This window comes from Cupressus sempervirens, chromosome 1 (assembly GCF_028749045.1).
Source record: "Cupressus sempervirens isolate cs-2001-9-10 chromosome 1, ASM2874904v1, whole genome shotgun sequence".
NCBI classification, from domain to species: domain Eukaryota; kingdom Viridiplantae; phylum Streptophyta; class Pinopsida; order Cupressales; family Cupressaceae; genus Cupressus; species Cupressus sempervirens.
Window position 1 is genome coordinate 80180220 of NC_143118.1, and position 27796 is coordinate 80208015.

Here is a 27796-nt window from a genome sequence, read left to right on the forward strand (position 1 = left end):
TTTTCTACATTCATCCTCAATTAAGCATGATTTATCTTTTTCAATAGAGTGGCATAGTACATATGATTTGGAGGAGGCACCTTTCAGTATTGACATGGGGACACTTGAGCAGGTTTCAAAGATTTCATACATTTTTAGGTTTCTTCCTATAGATGCGAGAGGCTTCATTGATACACCTTTGGTTATGTTTCTTCCTAAGAGGAGGAATGTTATTATACACTCATGGACGAGTTTCTACATTGGGTCTACAGAATCTACCATAGGTGTAAATTATACATTATGGGGGGGGGGGGGGGGGTGTTTTTACTTGGTCTATCTTCCTCTACATCTCTCTTATGGGGGGATCTTTTCCTCACATGAGGTCTTCTTCTCTCTCATTTTATTTTATTGTACTTATCTCTCTTTTTGGAAGGGGGTTTTTCCCATGTGGTTTTCCCTCTTCCTCCACTTTATGAGAGATTGCATTGCATCTATCTTTTGCACTTTCATATTGTACATGGGTATCTAACATGGCCTAGTAGTTAGGACCCATCTTGCATTATTATATAGCTTTTGTGAGCTTAAGTACATTTCCCTAAGTTGCACTTAAGGTGGGGTGTTGGTGTAAGTAAGTATTTTCTATTTACACTTTACTTAAGTTTCTTTAGGTTAATGCATTTTCATACTAGTTGTCATGTACACACCTAGGAGTTTGCATATTCATATGAGTTGTCATGTTGACAACATACTAGTTTGTACTCCAACTAAGCACATGTTGTCTACTACATCTCTTTATGAGATACACCTTTACATTCTTATCCTCTCATTATTGCATGTACATTTATGCACAATGGAGGATAATCCACTCTTGGTGGACATGTGCTTGGTATGTTTATCTCTTTGCATGACTCCTAGTCATCTTTATTGCCTTTATATACAAGGCTCTTCTATTGTGTATTCATCCAATTATCTAATTAATCCAATTATCTGATCAATCCATTTTCCTTTGATCATAGCTTGTCTCTCTTGTGTTATCTCTTGAGCTTCTAGATCTTGGCATTTCATTCTTGCCTTGGGAAAATTCTTACATGGTATCATAGTGTATTGCATAAAAATGTAATAAAGGAACAAACACTAAACAACTAATGTCTATTCCTACATGATTATGCAAACCTCAAAATATGCAAGAGAACATGGAAATAAACATAACATGAAATCAAAAGAGTATACACTATTCAGAATAGCACATATGCAAACCTCATGAAATCATCAAGTGTAGATGATTTCCTTGCTCATGGGATGTGGTTGCTCACAATTCCTGCAACATAACAATGGGGTATATAGTGCTTGTGAAAATGAGGAGAGGGCTCTCCTTTTATAGGAAATGGATGCAATGGATGGATAAGATTGAATGCAAGATGAAGGGCTAGGATCTCTCAAGATCGATGAGGTGTCAATGAGGTGGAGGCCAAGTAGTTTCCACATGGATTAGGGTTTTGACCATTCAAAGGGGGCAATATGCTCACACATGTGTGAGCAACCTCTGATGGTGACATGTTTGAGAGGTGTGAGACACCTTGATTCTCATGCAAGAGGACAAGTGTGCAAGAGGTGTGAGAAGGCATGGCTTCTCACACATGTGTGAGACACCTTGACTCTCATGCGAGAGGACAAGTGTGCAAGAGGCATGGAAGACATGAGGGATGAGGCAAGTGTGAACATATCTCACACATGTGTGAGGATTCCTGACACATGTGTGAGCACACACTTAGGATTAAAAGGTAATTAGCAAGGTGATTATGCAAAGCAAGCATGATTAGGAAGTGGGTAGGTTTAGCATGATGGGTTAGGTTAGAGTAGTGAGGTTAGGTTAGGGTTAAAGGTAGGAGCCATGTGCTCAAATAGGATTAAATTCAATATTTAATTCCAAGTGGGATTAGGAAAGGGATTAATTAAGAAAACGAAGTACTTAATTAAAGTGAATGGGCTAGAATTTAAATAAACCTTAGTTTATTTAAATCAAGGTAAGGTAAATGTAATTAAATAAATGAAAATTTATTTAATTAAAGGTAGGGGAATTAAATAAACAATAAATATTTATTTAATTGGTCACGAAATGGATTTTGGACAATTTCAGGTGTCTACACATAGCTATACCAAATTCTTACAAAAAGGAAAGATACACTATATGTCGTTATGCTAAAATGCAATTGCTGATGAAGTAGTGAAAGAATTCCACAATCTCTAAAAAGATCCAAAGGGTACCTAAGATTCCTAAAGCATAATGTTAGTAAAAGTATGAGTGTTGTGAGATGAGGAGAGAGCTCTCCCTTTTAAAGAAAAATGGGCGATGGAGATCATGAGGCAAGAGGGATCTAATCAAGGATGGAGGATGAAAGTGAGAGTGATCCATGTGCACAAGCATTTCCACCAATCATAGTCAAAAGTTGAATTTTGTGGCCCATGTGAGACAAAAAAGGATTTTCTTTTATTTTTAAAGTGGGAATAATACTTTATGTGTGTGCAACTTAGGATAAGTGGGGAATGTGGTATTTAATTTAATTAAAGGGGGATAATTTCCTTTTAATTAAATAATGACTTAGGATATAGTGGTCAAACTATAGGATATAGTTGAATAATTATTTTTTGAAGATTTAATCAATATAAGTTATTTAATAAATAGAGTAAAAATGCTAGAAAGAGGGCTTGATGCAAAGCTTATAGCCTTATTTCACCAAAAGCTTCCTAAAGTGCCTAGTAGCACCCAACCCACTACAAGATGCCAACCGGACTTATTAGCCTTTACCCAATGCTGACCTCTATATCTCCAAGTGGACTCCACTTTTCTAAGAACTTTCCCCTCTCTAGGGCTCTTAGCAAACTTGGGTCAATTATAGGCTTTAGGGGTACTAGCCCTCAACTAGGCCAAATAAGGAAAAATGTGAAATCAAGGTTCCAAACTCCAAGCTTATACTAGGATCAACATGGATAGGCTTATACTATAGAGATTCATGCACTTTTAGGGTCCTATCACCCCCAAAAGGCCAATTTCTCAAAATCAGGCCTAGAAATCCTAATAGGTCTATTTTTAGTTTTCTATGGCTAACTTCCAAACTTTCCAAATGAGGTATCAAAAAAATTATCTTTTCAAATACCCTTTTGAAATTTCTCTTAAACACCAAAAGATCAAGTATTGACTCTACTCTAGCATGTCCAAACTCCACCTTAGTCTGTAGACCTAATAGGCCTAATTAGGTTTGGTTTCCAAAGCAAGTACTTGAAAATGGGTGCATAGATTCAAATTAACCCCATGGATCTCTTCCTCTCCTTCCTAAAACACAATTTCACCCTTTACTTGGTTTCATATAAACATTTTGGAAGTTTTTATGCCACTTCTCATTCACTTTCAGGCTGGACACATGAGGATGTTTAGCCTAGGGCCTGCTAGCAAAAATAGCAAACCTTCTTCTCCGGGCCTAAAAATTTTCCATATAAAAGAGCATACCCCTAAATTTCTTCCCTCCAAAAGGAATCAAGGTCCCACTGTTGGGTTGCAAGTTAGAGGCACATGTTTGCCAATAACTCAAAATTAAGGCTTAAACAGGCAACCCTCACCAAAAATGCAATAACTTACACAAATGAAATGATGAAAACTTCAAAAAAAAGTAAAATGAAATATACTTCACATATCTATCCAATCATGTCAATTAATCACACATGAAAATCCATACACATCTATACAACACCAAAACAAAGTCAAATTTGCAAAAAAATTGGTTTGCTTATTGCTGCAACTTCTCAAATCTGTACATCCACCACCACACTGATCATGCAAGGTAATTACATGATTATATGCCTTTTTTCAAATTTTTATAACCATATTTCAAATGGTCATGCCAATGTACAACCATTTTGCAACCATATTGCAAAGTTGTCAGCATTTTTGCAATTTTGCTTGACAACTTTTGCAATTTTTGACAATTTTTTGACAACTAACTTCCTAGACACCTAGAACTTGACCAAATGACCCTAAGGACCACTAAAAAATTCTAAAAATAAAAAAAATCCTATTTTCATTTAAAATTCACCAAAATTTCTCATTTTTGACCCATTGTTACAATTTGGCTCTCTGGCTTATAATGGCACCTAAAGCCCAATTGACCTTACATTTTGGTCTTATTACAACATTCTCATAAATGTTCTAAATATAAACCTAGGACCACTATCCATTTTCCTTGGTACCATACTTCTCAGGCCAACAAAACTCAAGTTTCTTAAGTTGGCAAATCTTCCACTTTGAGGCCCATCTTGATCAAATCAGTTTCAGTCAACTGAGTTGCATCCTTCGTAGGCTTGTTCTTCCACTTGAGAAGGTACTTGTAATATGTATTCCTCCTAGTCTCTTTCAACACTTTGGTGTCTAAGAGGCATTCAACCTCTTGTGGTGGCTACTTGGGTAGTTCTATAGGTACCTCCACTTCATTCATTTGACCTGTATCATAGTCAACATTTCCCTTATAGGGTACAAATCACAAACATTAAAAATGTTAGATAAACCAATATTAGCAGGGATTTCTAGTTTATATGCATTTGTGCCATATTTTTGCAAAATTTTGAGGTCCCATCTTTCTCATCATGAACTTGGTGTATTTTCCCTTGGGCAATCTTTTAGCTTTGAGGTGAACCATCACCATATCTCCTTCTTTTAACTGAAGATCCCTTCTAGTTTTATCTACCCTCTCCTTGTACTTTTTAGAGGTCTTTTCCAACCTATGTCTGACTTCTTGATGCAACTCTTTCATGACTACACAAAATTCCTCTTCTTGTGCACTCTTCCTTGCAATTTGACTGAGATCTCTTAACTCCAATACTCCCCTGGGATGAGTTCCATAAACAATTTGGAAGGGGCTGAAACTAGTACTTCTATTAACTGAATCATTATAGGAAAACTCTACCTATGCCAAAACTACATCCCATGTAACTCCATAGTCTATTATAAGACATCTTAATAGGTTCCTCAAGGACCTATTTATGACCTCTATTTGGCCATCTAGCTATGGGTGGTATGTAGAAGAATAGGCCAAATTTGTTCCCAATTTTCTCCACAAGGTTCTCCAAAAATGTCCTTAAAACTTAGGATCTCTATCAGACACTATACACAATGGCAATCCATTTAATCTTATTATTTCCTTGAAGAATATCCCTGTAATATGTGAAGTATCATTGCTTGTTTTATAACTAAGAAAATGGGCCAACTTAGAAAACCTATCCACTACAACAAATATGTAGTCATAACCCTATCTAGTCTTAGGCAGTCCAAATACACAATCCATGCTGATGGAATCCCATGGTTTGTTTGGGATAGGCAGTGGTGTATATAGACCTGCATTTGATGTTGTTCCTTTTGGCTTTTGGCATACTATGCACCTTTCAACAAATCTCCTAATCTCTACCTGCATTTTAGGCCAGTAATAGAATCTTTTGACTAGCTCTAAGGTCTTGTCTAGACCAAAATGTCCTCCTAGTCCCCCATAGTGCTTTTCTTTTATTATGTTCTCTCTTATAGAGCCCTTTGGAATACACAACTGGGTGCCCTTAAAGAGAAAACCTTCCTACAACATAAAGTCTACAAAATTAGTATGGTATTTATCATTCATTTCCTTGCACACATGAAATTCCTTAGAGATATCTTTGTCTCCTTCATACATATCCTTGATTGCATTTATCCCCATGCTTTCCAATCTAGTCTTTTGAATTGTCAAACTCCTTCTACTAAGGACATCTGCTACTTTGTTAGCAATTCCTTTCTTATGCTTGATGATGAAATTGTATGCTTGGATGTACTCCACCCATTTGGCATGTCTATGGTTCAATTTATCTTATCTATTTAGAAAGCTCAAAGCATGGTTATTAGTATAAAATAAAAATTCTTTAGGCAAAAAATAATGCCTCCATTTCCTTAAGGATCAAACCAATGCATACATCTCTAAATCATATGTTGAATATTTTTACTTTGCCTCATTCAATTTTTCACTAAAGAAGGCTACTGGTTTACCTTCTTGGCTTAGGACTCCTCCCATGGCCCTATTACTTGCATCACACTCAATGGTGAACACATTGTTAAAGTTAGGCAAAACAAGGATAGGTGCCTCTACAACCTTCTTCTTCAATTACTTAAAGGACTGATCTACATCTCTAGTCCATGCAAACTTACATTTTCTTCCTTCCTTCATTGTATCAATCATAGGAGCACACACAATACTGAAACCTTTAATGAATTTTCTATAAAAACTTTCTAAGCCATGATTTTTTTTACCTCACTTGCATTCTTTGGGGTAGGCCAGTTAAGAATGGCTTCCACCTTTATTGGATCCATCTTGAGGTTGCCTTTGGAGATGACAAAGCCTAGGAATACCAACTCTTCTTTCATGAAGTCACATTTGTCCAAGTTGATCCTTAATACCTCCTCCTTGAGTTTCTTCAAAACCATTTCCAAATGTGTCAGATGCTCCTCCCTAGAATGACTAAAAATTAGTATATCATCAAGATAAACAACAAAAAAATGATTAATGAAAGGCTTTAAGACCTCATTCATGAGTCTCATGAATGTACTTGGGGCATTTCAAAGGCCAAAAGGCATCACCATACACTCATACAGTCCATCATTGGTTTTAAAGGTAGTTTTCCATTCATCTCCTTCCCTTATTCTGATTTGATGGTATCCACCTTTCAAATCAATCTTGGAATAGTATTTTACTCTTCCTAGGTGATCCATTAAGTCCTCCATCCTAGGCATTGGAAACCTATATCTTATGGTTATCTTGTTTATAGCCCTGGAGTCAGTACATAACCTCCATGTACTCTCCTTCTTAGGGGCCAACAATGCAGGGACTACACAAAGGTTGATACTTCTTCTTATGAATCCCTTTGCAAGCAATTCTTCCACTTGTCTTGCTAATTCTTTGTTTTGCTCTGGTGTTAACCTATATGCAAGTTTGTTAGGCAATGTAGAACAAGGTATAAAATCAATACAATGAATTAACTCTCTAAAAGGTGGCAAGGTATCTGTGGTATAGTCTAAAATTACTTCTTTGTACTTATCCAATAACTACCTTACTTTCCAAAATATTTTTATTTGATCTGCCTTCCTTTCCCTTTTCTCCAAGTTTTGGCTTCACTACCATGGCAAGGCAAGGGGTATTCTTCACCTTGAGGGTCTTCAAAACCTCCTTCTCTCCAACTATCATCACAATAGATGCATGTTGGATCTTCTTCCCATCTTCTGGAAATGGTCTCATAGTGTACTCCTTTCCATTTTGGAGATGATGTAGACATTGCTCCTTCCATCATGCTTAGAATTGACATTATATTTCCATGGCCTACCTAAAAATAAATGATGAGCATCCATCTCTACAACATCACATACAATTTTGTCCTTGTACTCCCCTATTTGAAATTCAACATTAACTTGTTCATTAACTATGACTTGTTGCTCCTTATTTAACCATGAAACTTTGTAGGGGTCAGGATGAGGCAACTTCTTCAACCCAAGCTTCTCTACCATTTCTACTGATGCTATATTATCAGTTGAATTGAAATATACAATAACTTTGCAAACCTTACCTTTTACCTTGTAGAGAGTTCTTAATAATGTCTTTCTTTGGGGAGGTTCTTACTCTATTACAGTCTTCAGTAGGGTCCTATTAAACAATAGAGAGTCTCCTCTCTCTAGATCAGCATTTCCTCTTGCCCCTTGGTCACTTTGTGCATCCTCCTCTTGAACCAAATGAACTCTCCTTTCTCCATCTTGGTTGTTGCTTCCCATTTTCTTAGGACATCTAGAAGACCCATGCCTTATCTAATTTCAAGTAAAACATCTACCAATGAAGACCCCTAGAGTCCTCCCTCCAGATCTGTCTCTTCCATTAGGCCTTCTTCCTCTAAATCTCCCTCTTGGATTTGCTTCTCCATCTGATTTTTCTTGACTACTGCTAGGTTCACCTTGGGATCTATTTGATGAACCTCTGCCCCCAAATCTTCCTTCACCTCTGTTATTTCCTCCTTTACCTCTACCACATGAATCATTTTTCCTCTTGTGTTTCTCCTTATTCTTGAGGGCCATTAGATAGCATTGATGGAAAATCCTAGGATTGAACAAAATCAATTCATCCTTGATGAAATACTTGAGCCCATTCAAGTATCTTGCCAACTTTTTCTTCTCATTCTTAGGAACTTGAGCCCTTAGAGTGAGTTTATGAAACTCCTTTGTATATGCCCCCACATCCAAATCTTTTTTCCTTAGACTTTAAAACTTTTGATGCATTAGGACCTCATAGTCCTCTGGTATAAATTGCTTCTTGATCTCTAATTTCATGCTCTTCCAAGTGGCTATGGGCTCCTTCTCTTCCTCTATCCTCTCATTTTGAAGAAAATTCCACCAAGGGAAGATCCTTTCATCTTGGACTTAGTGACTTTCACCCTTTGATTCTTAGGTACATTATCACATTCAAAGTGATTATCAAGTGCTTCAATCTAGTCTATGAATTCCTCTGGATTTAGTTTCCCACTAAACATTGGTAAGTCAGATCTTTGATCTTTTTTTCCTACCCTTTCTAGAGCCTCCAACACAACTCTCTGATCTACAGGCATTATCTCTCTCTCCTTCCTTAGTTCTCTTTTTTTAGTCCCTTCTTCTTCTCCTTCAGAGTACTCTATGAATCCTCTAGCCATCTTGCCCTTCAACTTGTCCAATTCTCTTTTCATACTTCTATTCTCCTCCCTTATTGCCCTACTCTCTGCCATTTTCTCCTTGACCAACTTGGCCAACTCCACATTAGTGATTCTAAAAGGTATCTCCCTCTCTCCTTCTTCATTTTTAGACATCTTTATGTCTCAACAGGTTCTTAGTGGCTCTGATACCACTTGATGTAGAGCTTACAACCTTATTTCACCAAAAGCTTCCTAAGTTCCTAGTAGCACCCAACCCACTACAAGATACAAATCAAAATTACTAGTCTTTACCCAATGTTGACCTCTATCTCTCTAATTGGACTCCACTTTTCTAAGAACTTTTTCCCTCTCTAGGGCTCTTAGCAAACTTGGGTCAATTATAAGCTTTAGGGGTACTAGCCCTCAACTAGGCCAAATAAGGAAAAATGTGAAATCAGGGTTCCAAACTCTAAACTTCTACTAGGATCAACATGAATAGGCTTATACCATAGAGATTCATGCACTCTTAGAGTCCTATCACCCCCAAAAGACCAATTTCTCAAAATCAGGCCTAGAAATCCTAATAGGTCTATTTTCAGTTTTCTATGGCTAACTTCCAAACTTTCCAAATGAGGTATAAAAAAAATTACCTTTTTCAAATACCCTTTTTCAATTTCTCTTAGGCTTCAAAAGATCAAGTGTTGAATCTACTCCAGCATGTCCAAACTCCACCTTTGTCTGTAGACCTAATAGGCCTAATTAGGTTGAGTTTCCAAAGCAAGTGCTTGAAATGGGTGCATAGATTCAACTCAACCATATGGATCTCTTCCTCTCCTTCCTAAAACACAATTTCACCCTTTACTTGGTTTCATATACACAGTTTGGAATTTTTTATGCCACTTCTCATTCAATTTTAGGTTGAACACATGAGGATGTTTAGCCTAGGGCCTTCTAGCAAAAATAGAAAACCTTCTCCTCTAGGATTGAAAATCTACCATATGAAAGAACATACCCCTAACTTCCTTCTCTCCAAAAGGCATCAAGGTCCCACTGTTGGGTTGCAAGTTAGAGGCACATGTTTGCCAATAATTCAAAATGGAGGCTTAAATAGGCAACCCTCACCAAAAATGCAATAACTTACACAAATGACATGATGAAACCTTCAAAACAAATGAAAATTAAAGATACTTCATGTATCTATCCGAAAATGTCAATTGATCACATATTTCACTCTATACATGTCTGTACAACACCAAAACACAGTTAAATTGGTAGAAAATCTGGTTTGCTTATTGCTGCAACTTCTTAAATCCGTACATCCACCACCACACTGATCATGTATGGTCATTACATGATTATATGAATTTTTTACAATATTTATAACCATATTTCAAATGGTTATGCCAATGTACAACCATATTGCAAAGTTGTCAACATTTTTGCAATTTTGCTTAACAACTTTTGCAAGTTTTGATAAATTTTTGACAACTAACTTCGTAGACACCTAGGACTTGACCAAATGACCCTAAGGACCACTAAAACCTTCTAAGGATAAAAAAAATCCTATTTGAATTTAAAAATCACAAAAATTGCTCATTTTTGACCCATTGGTACAATTTGGCACTTTGGCTTATAATGGCACCTAGAGCCCAATTGACCTTACATTTTGGTCTTATTACAACATTCTCATAAATGTTCCAAATCTAAAACTAGGACCGCTATCCATTTCAATTAGTGCCCTACACCAAGGCTAATAGTCTTTATGACCATTTTTGGGTGATTACATTTTTCCCTCTTTGACTAATGTGTGATAGATCTGGGAACACATTAAGTCAAACAATGAAGATGCCAAATAAGAAGCATAGTGATTTGACTCTAAAGAATGAAGTGCAGAGAGATAGAAGATCCTAAATACACAATCTATTAGTAGTAGTACTAAACACTAAGGGTGAGACAATATTAGAACACAAGATGAGTACTAGTATGTAGAGAAAAGCAAGCATATAGATCAAGAGAAAATGAACAGGTCAAGCATATACTACTAGGAAATAGATAGCCATAGAAAAGAAATTTGTAGCAATGATAGGATATTCCTATACCCTCAAGATTGAAATTTAAATGAGATAGAGGAGATGTAGAAATGAGCTAAATGTGATCAAATCGAGATGAAGTAAGATCCATGATGATAGATAAGTGATTAAGATCAAAGAGTGACCACCAAATAGTGAATATATGCCCTAACTTGACTAAGATTGACCAAGGAAGATGAAACTCAAGAATTAGGTTAAAGCAACAAGGAAGATGAAATGAAATGGAGAGTGGAAAGAGTAGAAATGATGAAGATAGGAAGGAATGATGATTGGCCCAACATGATTTGAAGCTTAAACCTCAAAAGGTCAATCGACTGTATAGAAGAAGGAATAATTTTAAAATGCAAATTAGACCATCAAGATGAACCCAAATTTTGATTTCAATCCTAAAAATGGATCCAAGATGTCAAAATTAGGCATGGTGAAATTTTTTAAAAAAATCCAAGACTTCAAAAAGCTAGGTCAAAATGCCATATAAAGGATCCAAATGAGTAGATATCTATGATGATAGGATAGGAAAGAGGCAAGTGAAAGTCAAGAGGATATGACAAGATATGATCAAGAAGAAGTAAGAAAAGATGAATGCAGTTAGTTGGCCTGTCCATAAAAGATAAAGAGAGATTTCTCTCAACATACAAAATGCCAAGGTTAACTAGAATGAACTCTAGAATGTAGGCTAATATGAAAAGGTGCAATTGCAAGGGACACATAAGATTGTTGGAAATATTGCTAGGAAGATGAGTTAGTTTTGTCATTTATGGAAACATATATATTATGGTATTTCAGTATGAAATAAGAGATAAAAAAATTATCTAAGTATTGGATAGTTTATAGCAACATGGAGATAGATTTGATATGTATAGGTGACAGAGTACAAGTTAGCACATGAACAATTGAGGATTAATAGTTGATAGGGTCATGATGATGTATGTTAGTGCAAAGATCTGTACAAACAACACAATGTTAGTTACATAGGAATTACTAGTATAGGTAACTGATAGAGAAAAAAAAAAATGACAATAAAATGAATTATACGATTTAAGGAATTATTTCGATAACAAAATAATTACTTAACTATAATGGGATGACATCCTAAATGTTTATCCCAAGTTATGTTTATAATTAGCCAAGCATGTAGAAGCTTCAAGGCCGACTGATCAAGAGTTTTGATAATTTTCAAGGTATAAGTAAATATCATATCTTGTGCAACTAGGAAGAAGAGAATATGTGATGCAAACTATTGTGAAGGAAGTTTATGTGATATGCAAGATTTGTATGATGCAAGATCTAGTGTATGATCAGAGCATTTGTAAAGTGTAGCAGTGAGATAGTATTGTATGTATATCTATACTTGTGAATAAACTTATTTGTATATTGCATGTTAGAGCAGTGGGCTCTTCTTGCATACATTGTAATTTTTTTACCAACTCCTAACAGGGCTGAGGCTTTTAACAGGGCCTAGTCCTCAAACAACTTACTCGAGACACTATATGTATTTGACAAACTCCTAACAAGGTCAATATTCTTAACAACATTATTTTTTTTAGAGGATCATTTTTTGGGTACCATCCCCACCAAGGTTTTCCCCTGGCCAAGGTTCCCCAAGTTAACAAGTAATGGTGTTATGAGTTCTCTCTGTGCATGGTTTTATTTATTGTTCAACATTACTAGTTTACATTCACATTCATGTTGCAAAGTAATTAATAGTATCTAGTTATGGGCAAAAGTTTATAGAATATTGATTCACCCCCCGCCTCTCAATATTATCTATTTTAACAATTGGTATTAGAGCCTAGTTACTTAGAACAGGCTTAAGAACTTGAGTAAGATCACTGTGGCTATGGAACAATTAAAGAGAAATCTTGAAGAAGCTATTGTACAAATAGATCTTCTTATTGAAGAAAGAGATAAGCTAAAAGATAGGTATTAAGATGTAAAAGTTTACCTTGGCAAACTAAAGATAAATGTTACCAATTTTTACCACACTATGCAAATTCGTAGAACTGTTGCTAGTTATTCCTAGCTAGGTGCCTATGAAAGAGATAGTGTATGCATGTGTTTCACTTCTAAAAGTGTTGCCACCTTCATGAAAAAACTCAGGGTGATAGCCATGCCCACATCCTTGTATTATTCACTATTTCCATGCAAAAGTGTAAGGGATACATAAAAAATTTATTCCTTCTTTTATATCCCTTAAGTTTTAATTCTTTACATCTTTCATGTCATATGTCAATATCTCTATGAGTATTTCAAGTTGTGATGGTGCGAAATCCTTTCAATTGACTTGTCACTCCAATTTGTGATCTAACTATCAAATGGATTGCGAAGATGTGAGATAGTTAGTTAGTGCAACTTCACAGCTGTTACCACTAATGGTCAGGTTCATGTTGCAAAGGAGTTTAAACTATCAATCAGATGATTGTGGGTTAGTTTTGCCTCAAGGAATCTCAAGTTTTGAAGGTACAATGAAAGGAGACAATTAACAAAAAATGTCATCACAACATTGCTGGACTAAAGGAAATGTTAGAGTTTGTACTTGTGATAGCATAAGAGGTTACCATAGAAGTCAAGTTTGAGGCTTTCACATTTTTGTAGGGTTATGAGGTAGGTTAATATAATTAGTTTCAAAAGAGTGTCTTTTTGATAAATGTAGCTCAGGCTTTAATCAATATGACTCCATTGAAAAGATTCAGTGTTTTAAGTCGCGAGGATACGATGAATGCAGTCAAGTGGCTATCACTGTTTCACAGTGGTTAGGACAAGGAACTAATTTGTGTCTGTGAAGTGGAGATCAATAGAGAGTTTGGTCTTTGTAGAATCACAGGCCAATATGATCAATGAGGAAATCAAGTTGTGAACATGCATGAAGGTGATCAAGGTAGTAAAAGTCCAAGAGTTTGCAACATTGCTTGTAGTTAAGTTTAACCCAGAGTAAAGGTGGTGAAGCAACAAAAGCTTGCAATCGCATCTTCATAGGGTTAAATGCTAAACTCCTATTTAAAGCTGCAAGGTTTAGATTCAACACAATATTAACCAAAGGAAGATTTCACGACATCATTGGGTCAAATGTTGAGTTAGTTTTTTTCAAGTTGTGAAGTTGCGAAAGATAGCTACAATAGTCAATTTCAATGCTTTCACATCATCACATAGTTAAGCTAAGGACAAAGATCTTAAGCTACAATGGTGCAAATGACAATCATAAAAGTTAGGTTTTAGAGCTTTTGCATCATTGCACATATTGGTTAAGGATAACCTAGAGATAAGGCTGCAAAGTGGCGAATGCCTTGTTTGCATCTTCACAAGGTTAAACTTGTAGTCAGGTTCAAAGGTTGCAAATGAGAAAAAAAGGTTAAAGATAAAGGTATTGTATAATTATAGGCAAAAGAAGTGTTAGATCCATGAAAACTATGAGGATGCAAGAAGGTAGTTTGAGATGCAGTCATAGGGTCACAATGGTTAGCAGGCTAAAGTGATTTTAGGCTACAAAACAACAATAAGGCATAACATGAAGAGGTCATAGTTTCACAAGACTGAAAAATTGACAAAGAGAATGAGTTGCAAAGCCATGAAAAAATGCAGGTGTAGGCAAACATAATAGAAAGAAAGCTAGGGGAGGTAGCAAAATTCTTAAAGGATATAGGGCCATGTGGAAAAGTTTAAAAGTTGAAATTAGTTGACTTGATGACATACCTAACCTGGCATGGTCATGAAAATGAATTAAACAACTCCTTTAATGGTGAATCAGTCCTTAATAACTTACAACCACCATCTTGAGTGTTCTCCATGCTTTGTAAATGTAGTTTCACTCTAATACTACCATGGCAATCCATCTACCAGCTAGAGTAGTTATCGCCACTACTTTTGTCTCTTTATGGCTAGATTTGCACACAAAGATTAGATTTTCTATATGGGAATGTGCCTCAGATTAGATTTTCTTCCTAATCCTTAGTTACTGCTCTCATATGCAATCTCAACTCTACTTGGTTGGAGTTTGAACTCAATGTAATCATCAGAGTTATGTTTGAACTCTATAAATGATAGTTGTAAATATGTTTTAGGGGTTCCAGTTTTTATGCAAAAAGCCATTTTTGTCATGATCTCTCAAGAGTCCTTCATAATATTTTTCTACAGATTAATTTGTAACCACTTTGAGGAATGTTGTTGAACTACCTTAGAAGCTTGAATAAAGGAACATTTTAAAAAGTCCTTGTGTTCATCTTGTTGTGTAAGCCACTAATATGATATAAATCTTGTGCTTTATTTTTAATCCCTAAGTTTGTGTCTCAGTTTTATTTGCAAGTGAGTTTTGGAATATTCATATAGGTTACAAGTCGTGAGATTTTGCTTCTTTTCAAGTTGTTAACCATGAGTATTATTATTCTTGTCAGCATCTTGTTTGAAGTCCATCATTCTTGTAAAATATTTATGTATGAGTTTTTTGAGATCAATATTGTGCCAACCTTTAATCATTTAGAGAAGCTTCATTATGGAAGGTCAACAATCTTCTCACCTTAATTTTTGCTGCATCACCTTAAGTTTAGTCAATTTTACTTTTTAGTATTTACGTTTCATACCAGTAATCTTTTCTATCCCTTTCCTTCCCAGGTTTTAAAGTTCATGTTTGAAGAGGAAATAGGTGAAGCATCATAAGAAACTAGCCTAGAACCCAAAGATTCATTCCAATCTTGGTACACCCACTACCTAGGAGTGTTTCCATGTTACTCAAAGTGATTGAATTCTAGGATTCAGTCAGGGTGCAACTTTTAGAGATAACAGATTTGGCACGCCTGGTGGGACCTCTTGACTAAGTTCTTTTAGAACCAACCTTTACAAGAGATTTTATTGATATTTTAGTGATTTTGATATGTTTCTAGTAAAAATAGACCTATTTAGAGGTTATTTTGATGCATATCTAGTGACCAGTCTCATGGTTTTGAAGAGTAGTGCTATATGAGAAGAATCGGGACTGGAAGCTCAAAGTCTTTTGAATATCTAGAGCTTTCTTCACCAAAAAAATAGAGGAAGAACACTTCAAAAGACTCCTCCTTCACTGAGAAATTATTCTACACCACCTTCCTCAGGGTATAGATCATTATGGTCTAGTAGAAAGAGAAGCAAGCCTTCAAATAGAGAGGTTAGGAGGCACTCAGTCTCACCATATTTTAAAACAAGATCTCTATATTTTATCTCTACACCATTTACAATCCACAAACCATTACACATCCAAAAAGTGTTGTTTGAGCGATTTCATTAGTAAGTACTTGTACCACCAACAATAATGGCAAGGCAATTTCCTTTGTACCTTTTAATCAAGGCAACCCCTTAAATCTTATTCAACATGACGATATTCCTCTTGTAGCACTAAAAGGTTTACTAGAATATGCAGGGGAAGGGAAAACCACAACATTGGAGCATATTAGAGATGTGGCAACCTTATGTTATGCTCATTACGTCACACAATATAACATGGTTGTAAGATTATTGGCAACCTCTTTGAGAGGAAAGACACTTCAATGGTTTAGGGGAATAAACATGGGTTGTATCACTACATGGCATGACTTACGAGATTCTTTGAATAGATATTTTGAAGATATGTTAGATTATTTTTCCTTGGTGTAGCAACTAACTACCATCAAAAGTGGCCCCAAGAACAAATGACCAATTTCAAGATGAGATTCCAAAGGACCTAGACTAGAATTCCAATCTAGGTCAGACCCTCAGCTAAATATACCTTTTTGTATTATTTAAGGAACCTAAATAGTGATATATTAGTCTTAATCTAGTCTATGGGAGGAGTCTCATTGCCATAATAATATGACTTAGCTGTGAGGGTAGGAAATTACCTAATTCATGTTGGAAAAATAGCACCAAGGCCTCTAATGCCTATTTTTGTAGATATTTAGTCAAATATGTCGTTAATCATTCCCCCTTTTGCACCATTACCTATTGTTCTAGCCTCACAAATTGCTACAACAAGTGTTCTAGCTACTATAGGGGTATCTTAGGATCTACAAGAGATTAAAAATACTTAGCAAAAGATGGAGAATATCTTGCAAACTATAGGAAATGATTTGGTAAGCATCAAGAGGCAACAATACCAAGGATGATTTCCTTACCAACAACTGAATTAGAGTGGAAATCCATATAGCCAACAACAAATAGGGAGAAATCAACAACAAAATCAAGGTGTGAGGCCACCCTATCAAAATAATTACCAAGGGATGAAGCAAAATGTGAACCCAAGGCCTTTTCAAACATATGCACCAATAACTTTGAATGTTGTCAAAGACCTAGTACTAACTCAAAATAATCTAGCTATTGAATATGAATGGTGTTATCCATGTAATTAACCACATAATTAGGAAATATGCTCTAATGGAGTCATCAATCAAGCGTTGATGGTAAAAAATGTTGCAAGTGCACAACCAAAACTAGCTGGAGATGTAATTGAGCAAAAACATGATCCAAGTCTAGCTAGTACCACTTTCATGAATTGAAAAAGAGATGAATTTTGTGGAGTGAATAGTGACACACCAATTATAGGTCATACTAGAGAAAAGAAAAGAGCTTTGGAAGTAGAGCAAGCTACAAATAAAGGTAAAGAGCCTACAATCAATGAGGAACCATCCACCTAAGCACACGTCATAGAGAAATCTTACAAAGCTGGCTAAAGAGAAACCACAACCATGATCAAATCAGGTTGAGCTCAAGGCACATCCCAAGATACTTCTAGCTATTCCTTACAACAAAGTGGACAACATGAAAAGGATGAATGTCACAATGTCTATGTGGAATTATCTGGCTATCCTAAGGCAGATTGATTTGTTGAAGAAAGCTCTATCTGAGAAGAAGGATCATGGTTTGGTGGTTCATAAGAAGCCCAAGGTGGTCTTGAAAAATGCTATTCTAGAAGTCACTTCTCCAAAAAAAAATAGTGTTCAAGGTAAGAACGTAAAGTTACCTCCCTTTTATGTATCTTGAATAATTGGAGATAATTTAGTGAATAACTATATGGTAGATAGTGGAGCTACTAGTTCTATAGTGCCAAAGAAAATAATTGATCAACTAGGTTTGGTTTATCAACCTTTAGAGAAGGGGGTGGTGTAGTTAGATGGTTCCACTATAAACACCTTAGGAGTTATTAAGGATGCTAGTTTAACTCTTCATGCATATCCCAACTTCTCTATCCCTCAAGATATTTTCGTAATTGACCTTACTCCATACTTTTCCCTCTATTTGTCAAGGGAATTCACGATAGAAATTGGGGGTATCTTTCCTTAGATTGGTCTCACATGCTGTTTAGAACCTGTTATGGGACCAAAGTGACCATCAAATCAGAGGGGTTTGCAAAGAACCACATTGAGTAGTATATACCCAACATAATCAATATGAATTATGTTGCATTTGATCAAGATGAAAACCTTATTGTCTTAGAGGCAAGAACCCAAGCAAAGAACATTCTTGATGTACTCCTTGATTAGTGGGTAGTAGAAGATGCTTTGAGAGGTCAAGAAAATACTATTTTAGATGCTAGTTTAGGAAATTATATATTCCAAGAAGTTGGTTAAGTTATACCAAACCTTGTTAAAAGTCCAAATGAGATTGATGGTGAGCAAGATAATGTTTGGGAGTTATACTTTTATGGCTCTAGAATAAAGAATGGTTCAGGTGGAGGAGCCATGTTGGTCTCTCCTCAATGAAGTAAATACTATGCAACTTTTCATTTTAGTTTTGCATGTACAAATAACACAACTAAACATGGGGGCTTAATTTAGGGGCTAGAATGTGCTAGAGTAAGAGGTGTCAAATTCTTGAAAGTATTTGGAGATAGTGAATTAATTGTCAATCAAGTTAGGGGGCTACATGTTAGAAATGATAGTCCACCAAGATAATTGAGAGGGGGGGTGAATTAGTTATCCAACTAAAACATTTATCAACCTTTATTAATCTTAATCATTCAACAAAAGTAAAAACCAACCATAACAAGATACACATACACAATTACACCATATTTTTTAACTAGGGGAACCCTTGATCCCAATAGGAATGATGCCCACAAAGATATACTGATATATATTCATTGTTAGAGGATGGACCCTATTAGGAGTCTATAAATATATTCAGTACATAAGAGTCCCTATTAGGAGACTTTGAATCCTTGTTAGGAGATTCCAACCCTATTAGGAGTTGTGCCAACCCTAGTAGGAGTTGTAGAAGGCAGAAGGACCCATTGTCCAAACAGATTCTAGGGAAAGACCACTAAACTCACTATCCAATTAATCTCTCAACTATTCCTTGTAGAATAATCATTTGTATTGTGCTTTATCCTCTTTCTGCTATCCTATCAACTAGACCAATTACTGTCAGGACTTGTAGACTAGGTCATGAACCTCAGATCCAAATATCAAACCTCAAATCACTAAATAAAACCTTTGTAATGAGGTTCTTTCCAACTTCACTCTTCTTTGATTATCTTCACATATCAACTATTTATCTTCTATTTTGCTCTTTGTGCTTCTTGCAATCATCCATACAATCATATACAATTAAAGGAAAATGTCCTTCCTTTATATTGAATCCATAAAATAATTCTCTAAGTTGACCATTACACCTTCTTAATTAGTCATTATAGGACCTCATTAAGAACACATTACACTTAGTGATAGCATTAATTAGTCACCTTGTAACTTGAAAAACTTTCTGTACATGTAATATTATGATGAGAAATCTTAGCCATGTCATCATCAATATGTCTTCTACACACCTTTAACCTTGCTTCTCAAAATAGAAATTCTGCTAAGAGATATAACAATTTTACTAGAACATGCTTCTGTAAAGTCTATCTCATAATAGTCTTCACCAAAACTTGCATAACTTCTTCTAGACTTAATATCTTCTTCTTTTGAGGTTAGCTCCATATGCTAGAAACTTATTAGTATCTCTCTTTAACCTCACTAGTGAAAGTAGTCAATGATCTATCCATACCAACTTGATCTTTCCATTGTTCTTCTATTGAATACCATAGAAAACTATTATGTTGACATCAATGATAAACACAATCATGAATGTAACATATTACCATGATAATGATCTAATCATGTATCTACAATACTCCCCCATATAAGTATCATCAACATTCATGATTCCAACAATCTCCCCCTTTGGCATTGATGGCAACATAGATGAAAAACATCTAGTTCCAAAAATACCAACTATAAAAGACTTTTATCCTTTCTTTTTGAATCTTCTTCATCAATCATTCTCCCCCATTGATATGCCTCAATGTATTCTATATCAAAATTGTTCTTCATGCTGTAATCTCTCCTTTAATGTACTCTATATCAAACTATTTTTCATGTTGTAATCTCCCCTGCTCCTCATTGACATCAATGTCAAAGTTTTCAGAAACCATCTATCTCTGTAACAACTATCTATGATTTGCTCAAGTGTCCAAAGACACTATTCAAAAAGACATCCATCAAGAGTCCTAGATGAGTCTATCCATAACATATACTCCTCCATACAGGAAGCATCAACATTTAGTCTAGACAAATAATAGTGCTCTATCACACTGGACTGATGCACTATTGCATCATCTACTCTAATGTAGGTAGGGGCATAACCCCTAGCATACCTCACAAATACTCAAAAGTCTCTTTGGGAAGAGGCTTGGTGAAAATGTCTACAATCTACTCTTTGGTGCTTACATAGTCCAATCTAATTTCCTTTCTTGCAACTTTCTCTCTCAGCATGTGATATTTGATAGAAATGTGCGTAGTTTTAGAATGCAATATTGGATTTTTTGACATATTCACTGTATTTTTGTTATTACAATGTATGACAATTAGTTCACTAAATTCTATCCTTATATCCTTCAGCATCTACTTCATCCAAACAACTTAATTACAATTGTTTGCTGCTACAACATATTCTACCTCTGTTGTACTCTGTGAGATACAATCCTGCTTCTTGCTTAATCAAGAAACTAATCTTCCTCCAAGAAAAAATACTCCACTACTGGTGCTCGTTCTATCATCCATATTGCTTGCCCAATCAACATCAGTATAAGCATATAAAGTGAAATCATTAGATCTACATACCACAATCTAAAATCTAGAGTTTCTTTCAAATATCTAAATATCCTTTTAACTACTACGTAATGCACTTCTTTGGGATTAGCTTGAAATCTTGCAACAATTCCAACTGCATTTGCTATATCTAGCCTTGTGTGAGTTAGATATTGCAATCCTCTAATGATAGATCTATATTTCTTCTGCGCAACAATAGGTGTCTCATCCTTTGTAGATAACTTGTGTCCAATTACCATAGGTGTTCCAATGGGTTTACATGTTTCCAAACCAAACCTTTTCAATAGATCTTTCAAATACCTAGTTTGGGAAATAAAGATTCCTTCTTTATCCTGCACAATCTATAATCCTAGGAAGTATTTCATCTCTCCTATCATGATCATTTCAAATTCCTTCTTCATTTCTTTTGCAAACTTGTCACTTTCATCATCATCTCCTCCAAATATGATATCATCAACAAATATTACCAAAATCATCAATCCATCATCTATTTCTTTCCAATATGGATTACTATTTGCCATACCTTTGCTAAAGCCAACTTTTGTCAAATGCTTGTCCAACCTTGCATACCAAGTTTTTCATGCTTGCTTTAAGCCATACAATGCTTTTTTCAATTTGCATACCATGTCCTTGTCATCTATTAAAGGAAAACTTTTAGGCTGTTATATGTATACCTCTTCTTCAAGTTTTCCATTCAGAAATGTTGACTTGACATCCATGTGATATACCTTGAATTTCTTATGTGCTACATAGGCTAAGAATAACTTTACTGCTTCAATTATTTCCATAGGAGCATAGGTTTCATCATAGTCTATTCCTTTTTATTGTGAGTAACCTTTACATACCAATATTTTTTTGTTCCTTACAACTTCACCTTGTTCATTCATCTTGTTCCTAAATACCCACTTTGTTCCTATCACATTCTTGTCTACTAGCTTAGGGACCAATTCCCATGTCTCATTCTTCACTATTTGATCCAATTCTTCTTTCATAGATTGCTTCTAATAGTCATGTTTACATGCCTCATCTACATTCTTTGGTTCTATTTGAGATATTAGACATAGTTCTTCATTGATTCAACTTCTTGTCATCACACCTTTATCTTTGCTGTCGATGATCTACTCTGGTGGATGATTTTTGTCATATTCTTACTAGAGGTAGGAGTTGTGATCTGAACTCTTAGCTTTGTTCTAAGTTCCAAACTTTGTTCCTGCCTTACCTCTCCTTCATTCTACAAATCATTGTTAGTCTCAAAGAATATTTCATTATTCCTTGGTTTAATAACAAAATTCTCATCATTAGAATTGTAGTCAACTATTCTTTCTTGTATCCTGAATTTCTCATGAAGTCTTATATTTACACTTTCAATAATAGTCTTAGTTCTCATATTATAACATCTATAAGCTTTACTTCTAGCATCAAATTTATCAACATCATTATTTGTTTTCATATAACATTTATTGCCAAAAATTCTAAAATACTTAACTATAGGTGAGTGACCAAACCATAGTTCATAAGGGGTCGTGTTTATGTATTTCTTAACTTGTACTCTATTCATAGTGTAGACTAATGTATTAAGAGCTTCTCTCCAAAACATATTGGATCCATCATTCTCAATTGACATAGCTCTTGCTACTTTTATTACTAACCTATTTCTTCTTTCTACAATGCCATTTAGTTTAGGGGCCTTTAGAGTGGAGAACTGTCTTTTAATTCCATTATCTTCACAAAAGATGTTAAACTCATTTGAAATAAACTCTCCTCCTCTATATGATCTTAAACATTTAATGTTGATACCTGATTCATTTTCAACTCTATTCTTGAATATCTTGAACTTTTCAAATGCCTCAGATTTTTCTTTAAGAAATGCAACCCACATCATTCTAGAAAAGTCATCAACAATAATCATGAAATACCTTTCACCATAGAATCCTTTAGTCTTTGTAGGACCACAAAAATTTGTGTGTGCAATCTCCAACTTTTCTATAGTAATAAAATTCTTATTGGAAAAAGAAGCTCTATTATGCTTTGCCAACACACACTCCTTGCAAATTGTGTAAGTAGGCTTTATAATCTTAAGAAAATCTCTAGCTGCCAATATATTACAAGTTTTCACAATCTTGTCAAAGTTTATATGACAAAATCTCTTATGCCATAACCAACTATCATAGTTACCTTTGCAACCAAACATGTCATTTTAGTGGAATCCAGCTGAAATACATTACCTCTAGATCTAGTTCCTATTCCAATTACCTTTCCATCTTTGTCTCTTATCATGCATGTCTTCTTTTTGAACTATAATTGATAACCTTTATCCACTAGTTGTCCAACACTCAAAAGATTGTGTTTAAAATCATCAAAAAATATACATCCTCAGTGTTATTTTTACCATCAAGAGTTATAGATCTAATACCTTTAACATGGCAAGCTACGTTGTTTTCTAAATCCAACAATGCCTCCATCATAACTTTTGAAGTCAATAAACTTGTTCATATCACTAGTCATATGATGTGAACAACCACTATCAATTATCTAATCAAATTTCTTTTCAACCTATGATACCAAAGCCATTTTCTCTAGACTTTCTTCTTTAATAGCTACAAATCCTATTGCATCATCACTAGCACTTACTACTTGTTCATCAGAATCATCTTCTTCATTGGCATACAAACAATCTCTATCTCTTCTAGGTTTGAAATTTCCTTTATACTTTTTTGGTCTTTAAGGACACATAGATGCATAATGACCAAATTCATTACAACTGTATCATTTAGACTTCCTACTTAAATGGTGGTATTAAACTCTTTAATATCTTCTAGATCACCTCTTCATCTTCCTTGGTTCCTCCTTGAGATCTGATACTCTACCTACATATGTTCTTATAAATTCATCTTCCATCATTTTAGCATCTTGAAATGCACAAATCCAACTTTGCAGCCTCAATTTCTTAGAATGTTCATCATCTTCAAAACTATTTTCCAAATCCTTCCAAATCTTATGAGAAGTATCAAGTGTTTTTACCTAGTTATACTCAATTTTAGGAAGTGCAGACAATAGTGCTTCTCTAGCTCTCATGTTGCACATGAAAAGTTTTATCTCATCTTTAGTACAAGATTCTAGTGCACTTTTAGTAGTAATTTTCTTATTTGATTTTTTCAAGATCCAATATCCTGGACCCATACACAATAGATGTGTCGTCATCTTTTCCTTGTAGCTATCATAGTTTGTTCCATCAAACTTTAGACTATCCATTCTGAATATGTTCGCCATGGATCTTCCAATGTTGTTAAACTTTATCTTCAAGGATTTGATGCTATGATACTAGTTGTTAGAAATAATAGTCCACCAAGATAATTGAGAGGGGGGAAGGGGGGGGGGGGGGGGGGGTGAATCAGTTATCTAATTAAAACATTTATTAATAACCATTCAACCAAAGTAAACAACAACCATAACAAGATGCACATACGCAATTACACCAGAATTGTTAACTAGGGAAACACTTGATAATAGGGAAAACCCTGGTGGGAATGATGCTCACAAAGATATACTAATATATATTCCTTGTTAGAGGATTGAACCTATTAGGAGTCTATAAACACATTCAGTACATAAGAGTCCCTATTAGGAGACTTTGAATCCTTGTTAGGCCTGTTAGGAGTTGTGCCAACCCTGTTAGGAGTTGTAGAAGGAAGAAGGACCCACTCTCCAAATAGCTTTTGGGGCAAGACCATTGAACTCATTGTCCAACTGATCTCTCAACTATTCCTTGCAAAATAATTGTTTTTATTGTGCTTTATCCTCTTTCCTTTATCTTGTCAACTAGACCAATTACTGTCAAATCTTGTATACTAGGTCATGAACCTCAGATCCAAATATCAAACGTAATATCACTAAATAAAACCTTGACAATGAAATTCTCTCCAACTTTTCTCTACTCTTCTTATCTTCGCATATCAATTGTTTCTCTTCATGATTCTTATAATCTTCCATACAATCATATACAATCAAAGGAAAATGTCCTTCATTTATACCAAATCTATAAGATAATTCCCTGAGCTAGCCATTACACCTTTTCAATTATTTATTATAGGATCTCATAAAGAAAACGTTACACTTAGCAATAAAATTAATCAATTTCCTTGTAACTTGAATAACTTTCTGTACATTTAATATTATGATGAGCGAGCTTAGCCATGCCATCACCAATATGTCTTCTACATGCCTTTAACCTTGCTTCTTAGAATGACAATTCTGCTAAGAGATATAACAAGTTTACCAAAATATGCTTCTTCTTTTGAGGTTAGTTTCATATTGTAGACACTTAGTAGCATCTCCTTTTAGCCTCGCTAGTGAAAGTACTCAACAATTTATCCGTACCAATGTGATCTTTCTATTGTTGTTTTGTCAAATACCACAAAAAATTGTTATATTGACATCAATGACAAACACAGTCATGAAAGTAGTATATCATCATGATAATGATCTAATCATGTATCTACAATACTCCCCATAGAAGTATTATCAACATTCATGCTTCCAACACTACATATGACCAAAAATGACACATTGAAAAGCTACAAACATAGAGTTTGGGATGAAATTGAAAACTTTGATGCTTTTAACCTTATTGCTATCCATAGAAAATTAAATCAACATGTTGATAGGCTGGTTGCTATAGGAGCACAATTTGATATAGCTAAAAATATCAATAAGGAAAATATACATCAGCATATCAAAATTTTAGTCAAGCCTTCTATACTTGATAATGATGTTAACTAGCAAGTGTTTGATAGTGATGAGAAAATTTTGAATTTCTTACTTGAAGAAGATGCATTTTCAACATCCAACCAGCATAGCTAAAGCAACAATATGGTGATCAAATTATATAGCTAAGGTCAAATAAGCTACCCAAAGGATTGGTTACCCTTGAATCCATCTTCAACATAGGTGACCAAGTCAAAAATAACAAAACCAACTTGTTGGTCCAACAAGATCATTATGAGGATCTTGAAATTGCAAAGGGAAAAAACTTAAAATTTGGAAAAGTAATTGTTGTTGAAGAAAGGCAATTTTATGTTCAAAATTTTCAAGAATTTGATAAGCTAGACAAGGGCAACACTTTTCATTTCTTTCAATATTAAAGGGAAAAGATATTTGATTAATGATGTTGATTTTGGTAGAACCATAACATGAACAACATAACATTTTGATCTTGTAGCTGATCAGTGCCTTATCTATTGGGAAATCCCATAAACCCCTAACACACATCCTTGTAAGTCATTGACCAATTCCATGTAAGGAAACTCAGGTGCGGAAATAAATTCCTACACTAATCTCATAAGGAAAGTATGATGCAAATCCTATTAAAATCTTCTACACTTACAGATTCAATATCATGTAGACAACAATATTGCAGCCAACCATGCATATAGAAAATAGATAGAGAAAGAAACACATAACACAAATATTTTTGAATGGGGGGAAAAACCTTTCGGTAAAACAACCCCACCCCTCCAAAACCTGCACAATGTATTATCTTCAACAAAAGGTTACAATACACTTGCAGTGCAAGCTCAACAACGACAACAGAAGACTTTAATAACAACTCACACTACCAACAATACACTCTTACGCATCACTTCTCTTTGTAACCCTAAAAATGCTTATAACATGCACTTCACTTTAGGGCTACTTCCAAAGATAAACCATATTAGGGTTTTACCATTTTCTGAGAAAATAGGAACCCTAAAATTTTTTTCAGGGTGATGCCCCGAACCCCACTATTGGGGTAGAGTGTACAGTACTCAAATATCTTAGTTGCCACATGTCTTCACCTATCATTGAATCTTCCTAAAATAGCTCTTACGTGTCATAGGAATCTATTATAACCATTTTAGTCATGATCTCCTTACACACAATTCAAGATGTCGACACATCAACATTATTTACAAGAAATACATTTTACAAAACAAATAATAAGAATAGGAATTATACAAGGTTGAGACACCTTATTCCTAACATCCCATACATCACAACTTCCTGATCTATCCATTCACTTTGTGAATTAGACATCTACATATTTCTAAATCTCATACTTGACCTATCCCTTCATGAGATCTGCAACCCTATGATGATAAACTAAGCATTTACATGACTCTTTGAATCACAAGAAAACAATATCAACATATATGATCTGAAATAGATTAGAACTAGACGATATGATCTTTGTACATATATCACAAAAGATCACAAATAGCATGAACAGGAGACAAAACTCAGATAGAAGATTAACTTGTTGTTGCACTTTTATTTATTTCTTTGAAACAAATACAATAAGATGCATAAAATTGAATAATAAAACTACCTAATAGATCATAACTATCTATATTATTTTTACTTGTTGTTCATTATAAGAGAAAATGCTGAAGCAAATGGTATCACAATAGTGAAAAATGTCCAAAAAATTGGAACATATAAAAAACTGTAACCTATGGTCTCATAGTGAAAATTGCCAACATGATATCACAATAATGAGAAATTTTCTCTAGAATTGGAACCTATGGTCTCACAGTGAAAACTACCAATATGGTATCACAATAATGAGAAATTTTCTCCAGAACTAGAACCTATGGTCTCATAGTGAAAACTGCCAACATGGTATCATAGCAATGAGAAATTTTTTCCAGAACTGGAACCTATAATGGATGAAAAAGAGAGAGATATAGGAAAGAAATGTAATCCTAGATCTGATCTAGAAGTGACATGTGTTCACTTGAATCTTCATTCCCTGCTATTGCAATGCATCTCTCATCTTTCTACAACCAAAATTTGATATAATTCTCATCATTGTTGTGTAACAAACTTGAAATATCTCTTCCTTAATGATGAAAACCCTTATTTTGCCAAAATATCTGAAATGCATCTGAAATG